Source organism: Saccostrea cucullata, unplaced genomic scaffold (assembly GCF_032062105.1).
Source record: "Saccostrea cucullata isolate Sc308-1 unplaced genomic scaffold, CSIRO_AGI_Scuc_v1 ctg11736, whole genome shotgun sequence".
Taxonomy (NCBI): domain Eukaryota; kingdom Metazoa; phylum Mollusca; class Bivalvia; order Ostreida; family Ostreidae; genus Saccostrea; species Saccostrea cuccullata.
The window spans coordinates 12706-20556 of NW_026922862.1; the positions used below are offsets into that span (position 1 = coordinate 12706).

At 33.1% G+C, this 7851-nt stretch overlaps 1 pseudogene; it reads right to left on the reverse strand.

Moving 5' to 3' along the window:
• Nucleotides 1-1597: 1597 nt before the first annotated feature.
• Nucleotides 1598-4087, reverse strand: LOC134262607 (3-oxo-5-alpha-steroid 4-dehydrogenase 2-like; annotated as a pseudogene).
• Between the last annotated feature and the right edge of the window lie 3764 nt (nt 4088-7851).

The window sequence follows — 7851 nt, forward strand, 5'->3', positions numbered from 1 at the left end:
AGTAAAATATCCAAGTATGAAGCAGAAGTCTCGGACTCGGTATCTTTAATCTCAAGCTCACCAGGATATATCGTATCAACGTAGGAATGGAAATTACCATTATTAATTAACAATACGTCGTCGATATATCCAAATGTCGATTTGAAGGCCACAGCAAGTGTTTTCTTCTTTTCAAGCATAAGATTTTGCATAAATTCTGATTCATATGAATATAAAAATAAGTCTGCTAATAACGAAGCGCAATTTGTACCCATGGGAATTCCAATAGATTGTTGGAATACCTGGAAAAACCACATATATACGTCGAGTCAGAAACTCAAGCATCTTCTTGATGTCAACTTCAGAGTACTTATGTGTGCAATCAGAATCTGTTTTAACAAACTAATTTTGCAAATGACAAATGACGAGGTAAGTAAATTTATGAGTTCTATTTTTATTGAAGAAGCAACTGTCAATGATATCAGAAAGCCTGGATTTTAATTTGCCGTGGGGAATTGTTGTGTATAAAGTTGAAAAGTCGTAATTTTTAAAGCTGTTGATTTTTGTAAAGTCTTGTGATTTCAAGTTGTCCAAAAGTTCTTTAGAATTTTTTAGTTCCCACATCTGATTCACACCTTTTCTTGAATATATAGTTGCACAGTACTCTTGAAGGTTTTCCTTCACCACTGTCAATATATTTAGTGAGGAGTAAAGAAAGAGGCTTGGTTGAACATATACTGGAACCAGCAAAATGTGCCTTTGTAAGGATTCTTATAAAGATTCGGAATCAAATATATATATATATATAAGGTAGTTCAAATTCATTTTGACTCTGTGGAATATTAAAAGTATTCGAAACTAAGGGGAGATTTTGAAAAAATATCTTCCTTAGAAAGGGAAGTATGAGTATAAGTAGGGTTACCACTTGTAAAATTAAGTCCAAGTTCTTCTAGAATGCACTTTATAGCCCCTTAGCCTTACAAACGAAGGCAATGTACATGCAGTTATCTGCTTTGTGGCAGGGACCAATACGTGCATGTAATCTATCTTATTCTTTTTTCACTTTCTGGTTTATTGAAAAAAGAAGGATCATGGTTTTGATATTGCCCCTCAATCATTTAATACGCGATTTTAACATGGATCTGTTACATTTAATCCATTCTGAGAAGGTGTCAACGTCTTCTTTTTCATATCTAGCCCATCGTCTGGCGTAATGGAAGTATTCTCAAATAATTTAAATTTAAAGTCCTACTTTCAATACTTAGCTGATGAGTGCCGTTTTCTAGGCCGTTTTCTAGCCAATATGCTTAGGGGAGTGGTGTGACCCATGGGCCTCTTGTTGCCAGATAATGTGGTTAGGTGAAGGATGTGGTCTATAGGTTTCTTGTTTAATGGAATTGCATTAAATGAAAAATAACACCAAATTTGTTACATGTAAATGCACTGCCAACTTGGCGTTAAACACCATGAATACCATTAATCCACCGTGAAAAGTGTTTCGGAATATAGTTTACCTAATTAAAAAGTAAGAATTTTCAATGAGACACATCTAGTTCACCAGTATAGTTTTTTTCTCCTTATTTTTTCATAACTTTAGAAATTCAGGGAAATATATACAAATATAATCAAATGTAAGTGTATTTATTGCACGATCCCCGCCATTTTGTGGTTGAAACCCCGTCTTACAGAAGAAATGGAATCAGAGCCTTTCTGTCTTTTGGATAATCCTCAAATTTCTCTCGATAAAATCTGCAAAATAAATAAAATTGAATAAACCAAGTGATCAATGATATGAGTAAGGTGAAATTGGTACATTGCTTTTATTGCTGAATTAAAAAGTTATAAGTGAGCTCAATGCCATAAAAAATTAAACTTCTATAGTCTTTTTCAAATAGAGTGCATATATACTCGGTAAATTACCTGTGATGATGGACAGCCCTAGGGCCGATATAACACAGAGTGAATACAGCAAATGCCAAAGAGGGGAGATTAAAACACGCCACAGAAAAACCGATCCACTCCACTATTTCTCCCAGGAAGTTAGCACCAGACACGTACTCGAATAGGAATCCTAGGAATAAAAATAATAGTAGGCACGAGAGACGTACTCGAAAAAAAATTCTAGGGATGAAAATAAAAGTTAGCAACAGAGACGTACTCGAATAGAAATCCTAAGGATAAAAATAAAAGTTAGCAACATAGACGCGTGCTCGAATAGAAATCCCACCGAGGAAAAAAAATTAAGTTAGCAACCCTAACAATAATAATTCAAAGATAAGTTTTATTTTAAAAATCACATACAATTTTCTTTGCATTTGCCCCAGATTTTTGTTTGATACGTGCCCTCTTTCTCTTTCCGTAATGACGTCAGTAAACACTCAGATCGGATGTTAATATACATTCCCGTAAGAAATAATAAAATATAAAATAAAATGAAAAAAAAATAATACAGAACTGTTTCTGTGTACAGATCTCTGCGTATGAAAACTTTGGAAATTGGAAACTAATTCGCTTCCCTCTAGTGTGTCATTTGACTTTATAAGCTCAAACAAACACTAAGTTGCGGATAATTCTTACCTTTATAGTTTTACATTTCAAGACAGTCACCTGCGCGGCGCAGCTTGTTGTTAGAGCGTCTGCTCTAGAGTCGCAAAGTAAGGAGTTGATCCGTGCGTCGCGGGTTCGAATCTCACTGTGGGAGACCGGTCTTTCGGAAGAGACGGTATTAAACGAGATCCCATGTCGCAGTAGGTGTTGCCACAAAAAGATCCCTCACTGCTCAATAACCTAAGTGCCAAGTATGGGATAACATTTGCAGCTTTCCACCGACAAATTCATGAAGCAGTGACGTCTCCGTGCATTTGAGTGAGAATTTCTCGAAAGGGACATTTTAAACATACAGATAAACAAACAAACAGACCAAAACAGACGTTCTTAAACATGGACAGAGAAACGTAAACAATCCCATGTCGCAGTAGGTGTTGTCCAAAAAAGACACTGCTCAATAACCTTGCCATCTTTGACAAATTCATGAAGCGGTGAGTCTCCGTGCATATGTGAGAATTTCTCGAGAGGGACGTTTTTAACATACAGAAAAACAAACAAACATACCAAGACAGAATCTAGCCTTCTGGAACCAGTATCCCGTATGTCTGTAGAGCGCCGTTCACTGAACAGAAGAAAACGGCGGCCATCCGTATGAAAGGAAGTACGTAAGAGACTGAACAGAAGAAAACGGCGGCCATGAAGGAAACAAAGAGATGGGTTAACCTCCTCTTATCCTCAGCGGGAAAATGAAAGTCCTGAAATAAGGTTAAATTATTCTATCAAACAATTTGACGATTATGCACGAAACTCAGGTTTTCCGAGTTATGAAAATAACCTTGGACACTATAAAACATAAGCCCCTGGGACATGTACACGTGTTAAAAAATATGAAAAAACGACACACACACCCCTCCGTGGGATAAAGTTTTCTTGTATGGAAAATTTGTTTGCGAGTTTTTCTTATTCTTGCGTCGGATTTCTATTTTGTTTTATCATCCCGCTCTCTTTTTTTTTGTTGGAAAAATATAGAAATAAAATGATATAAAAAAATGACTTAAACTCTTAAAACTCTTTGGTGTTTGTTTGATCTATATCTGTTGTAGTGATGTGCATTGCTATGAAATTATTTCAAAAGTTTTCAATATAACATGTATAAGAAACTCGGGAAAACAGTACTATTAAATAAGCTTCAATTTCCTTTTATTTTAAACTTTTTTAAAACCATAAACAACAGACTGACCCAAAAAAAGTATTAAAAAATCCAAAGAAAAGAAAATAAATCTCACCTGTGAAAGTAGTGTTACAGAAAGCATCCAATCAAAATTATATTATTGCCAGGAATATTCATTAACTCATCATAGCACCACCTTGAGAGTATTGTAAGCGGCACAAGAAAGGACGGTAACTCTTGTAGGAACCAGGCGAGCTTCGCAGGCACAAGGCATCCCCATCCGGGACGGGTGTACCGGCCGTACGGGGCCGTGGTGAACTGAAGCGTGACTAAATTAGAAATCCCCCACAAAACCATCAGACCGGAAACAAATCTAAGCAAATCGGAGGGCTGAAAACACGCGATTAACTTGTTCCAATATTAAGTTCATATTTTCCTTCCTTTAATATTTTTTCCCTTTAAAAATAGAGAAAAATAATTACTCTAAATTTGGAAATTAAAGATTCTTTTAACTAAGGATTACTGCATTAAATGATTTACATGGAGTGCGAGTCGCATTTTATTAAGATTTTTAGAATAAATGACGTCATCCTCCCTCCTGCTGTCCGATTTTTTGTTCTGAGATAAGGATTCTGATTCAGCTATAGCCAGTAATTCAAGGTGTTATTTCATAACCACAACGATAAATAAAACTCTATAGAATTCTGTGATGTTTGTTTTGTTTCCCCACTCACTCAATGTATTTAACTGTGAAATAATTCCATTATATAGCCTATGGATAATTTTACAGAATTCCTCGTTTTATTTCCAGTCCGGTGTGTATCAAGTAATATAGTACACTCGTTAGACACCAAGATTGGGACGTGACAATTTTTTTACTTGCATTAATAAATCAATATAAAAGTCGGGACTTTGAGATCAGAATCAACATTGTTACATGAGGAGAGAGAGAGAGAGAGCCACGTCAATTCACATGCATGTATATATGGATACTCATTAATATTTGAGGTCCTGACAGGCTTGCGTAAATAACCCCCCATTTTCTTAAAAACATTTTAATATCAAAGAGTTATACATATCTGAATACACGAATAAGAAAAAAAAAACAAACAAACTTGTGTAAATATCTAATTGAAAAAATAGAAAAGTTTGGTGGAGGAATACACTAAATACAAGAAGAGCTCAATTGCCCTTTACATCAGTAATAAATTTCTGCATGTAAGACTTAACTTTTAGTTTGGGGGAGGGTGTTTGAAAATAGATAATTAATGTAAAGTCCGTTTTCTATTTCAATTTACTTTTCTTTAAAGATTTTCACAACTAGCCATGCGCTTTTGTCTCATCGATAAAACATATATATGCATTGAGATACTTTTATTTTGAGAGATTTTTATTGTTGTATCAAAATTGACCCATTTTACAACACTTCTTTTGGACTTTTTTTTAACTTTAATAATAATATGTTTTATCTATTAATTTCATCAAAATTATTTCTAAATCTTTATTTACTGTTGGACTATGAAACACCCGAATTTTACTTTATTACATAGTGACACTATACATGTATATGGAAAATTGTTGAAAACTACAAATAGACAGAGTGTTAACCGTCACTTATCTCTAATACCTTATAAAAACAAACATGTTATTATTCTATTAATTTTTCTTTCAGGTTTTATTATTGCTGGAAAGTTTGACACTTACTTTCCCCGGTGATAGAACTAAGAAAATGAAGACTGTAAATTAACGACATTCCTGAAAATTTTGCTTACATTGTGCCACAAATGTATAAATGAATAACTTAGATCTTATTGTACATGTATTACTGTAATGGTAAAATTGAATGTTTTTGGGGTCCGAAATGGGGAACCTTTTAAGTATGAAAAAAAACTCGATAGTGTTGAAAAAAAAATTAAATTCTCAGACCTGTCACTTTCAAAAGAAATTTTTTCTATAAACTATTCAACAGCATCTCGTTATTAATCAATTTGATTTTAGACCGAGTTTCATACAACTGCAGATATTTAACATATCTTACATTTTCACAAGTATAATAAATGTTGAATTGTACAATTCCTATTTCTGCTTATATTTCATAAATGATTGATATTTCATACCATTACAGCATTAACATAGTCATCACACTGAAACGATTGTAACTGAATCCCGCTGTAGACTCCTGTATTTTAGTTTGGGAAGAAACAAAAACACATAATATGAAACTGCATAAAATATAACTAATCTTAAAAATATATTTAAATGCACTATATGAAACGCATACAAAATTTGCATGTTTCACAATAACCTAAATTATGCCACATTTATTGCATTGTTTTAAAATTTCAAATTTAATCATAACTCAGGCAATAAATGTTATAATCCTGTCGATGCAGTATTATCCCTGCTGTTTTTGGTTTTTTTTTTTTTAAACAAAATTATTACAAGTATTTTATGAATTAAACAGGTGTTCACAAAATAAAAAAAGAAAAAATTAACTTATTAATCAATTCAAAGAATAATTAAAAAATTAATTTAGAAAATAGATAGATAAATATTTTTGAAGCAAAGTGTTAATTTTTTCAGTTATTTCAAAGTTATGACAATAACTAAAAAAATCTCTTAACAAATAAAAAAAAATGTATAACTATGTGTTTGTAGTTTGTTAATTTTTTTTAAAGGTAAATAACTAAATGTACTTAATTGATAATTCAACATCTTAGGTAACAGGACAGTGTTCTAGGAGTGTGTAAACTTCTTCTCTTTACTGTAGATATATCGTAGCTTACTGTGAAAATGTTGTATAATGCAGAGAAAGACAGAGGATTTTCATACGGACAGGGGTTTTAAAAGCCAGTAGTGTGAGAATAGGTGAAGTTACATCAAAATCGGTGACCATACATGACAACGAAGGTTAAGTGGCTCCATGAAATATCAACAGTCTTGTTTAAAGCCATCGGTATGCAGTGTATAGAACGTCCTTAATCCGAATATATAAGATAGTTTCCAGTTTTTTTTTGCATTTATAAAGCACAGCATATTGATTTTCTTTACCTAACATGTACTTCAAAGATTTGTATAACTGACAAAACTGAAATAATTGAAATGTATAACTCTGTAAATGCAAACAAATCCAGATTTTCTATTTCTCCTTGCATTTAGAATAAAGCTAAATGGGCCACCATTTGGTTAGAGAGTAGGCCTCATTTGTATTTCAGACACGAAAAGAATGCAGTTCTTCAGATAATTTTTTTTCATGTTATTTTGTTTTCATGATTTCAGCAGTCGCGTTTAAAGTCAAAATTGATGACGGTTTTTTCCCGTTATTTCCTGATCATGACAAGGAGAACACGGCAGGTGTGACCGGTCAGCAGGGAATGCTTACTACTCCTTGGCACCTGATCCATCTCTGATGTTTCTGGGGTCCGTGTTTGCAATGATCTTATTTTGTTTGTTTTATGGACATTGAGATTGAATACTGTTCGCTATCCCCATTTCCCTTTATTAGCTAGAAGCAGTCGTTGAATGAAGTTTTCAATTCAAGTTGTTAAGTATATTACTAATATACAATATAATCGAAGAGAATGATTAAAAAAAACAGATACAATTTTTTAAACAAAACACTGACCTCTGGAAATATCAGAGGTGGGATAAAGGATTAGGTACCAATGAGTATTAGGAATCCCTAAAGACCAGCAAAACCCAACATGAATCTTCAAGTAAAAGGAAAAACCAAGGTTCAAATATCTACATCATTAATGATCCCCTTGCTATTTTAATTTAACATTTCGATATATCTGATATGGGTGCCAACAGCCTAATATATCTGTCTCATATTTGGAAAAATTAATCAGAAAAAATAATCATTGAAAAGCAAGCCCCCCCCCAAAAAATGATAAACGTGATGATTTTGACTTTTCCATCGTCAAATTCCTTTGTTTATTTAGCAAAATATAATCAGGTTTTGTTTATATCCCCAGATGATAAAATACAAAAGTACTTGCTTCACTTACGAAAAAAAATAATCTCTAAGGAAGATTTTTACTCCAGTATTGCAAAGATCTCTCATTTGATATTTTGTTTTTGTTTCCGCTTTACTCTGTGCCCGATTTGAATTTCAGTAGTTTTCTGAAGTTGCTTTCTGAGGTTTGTTTTCT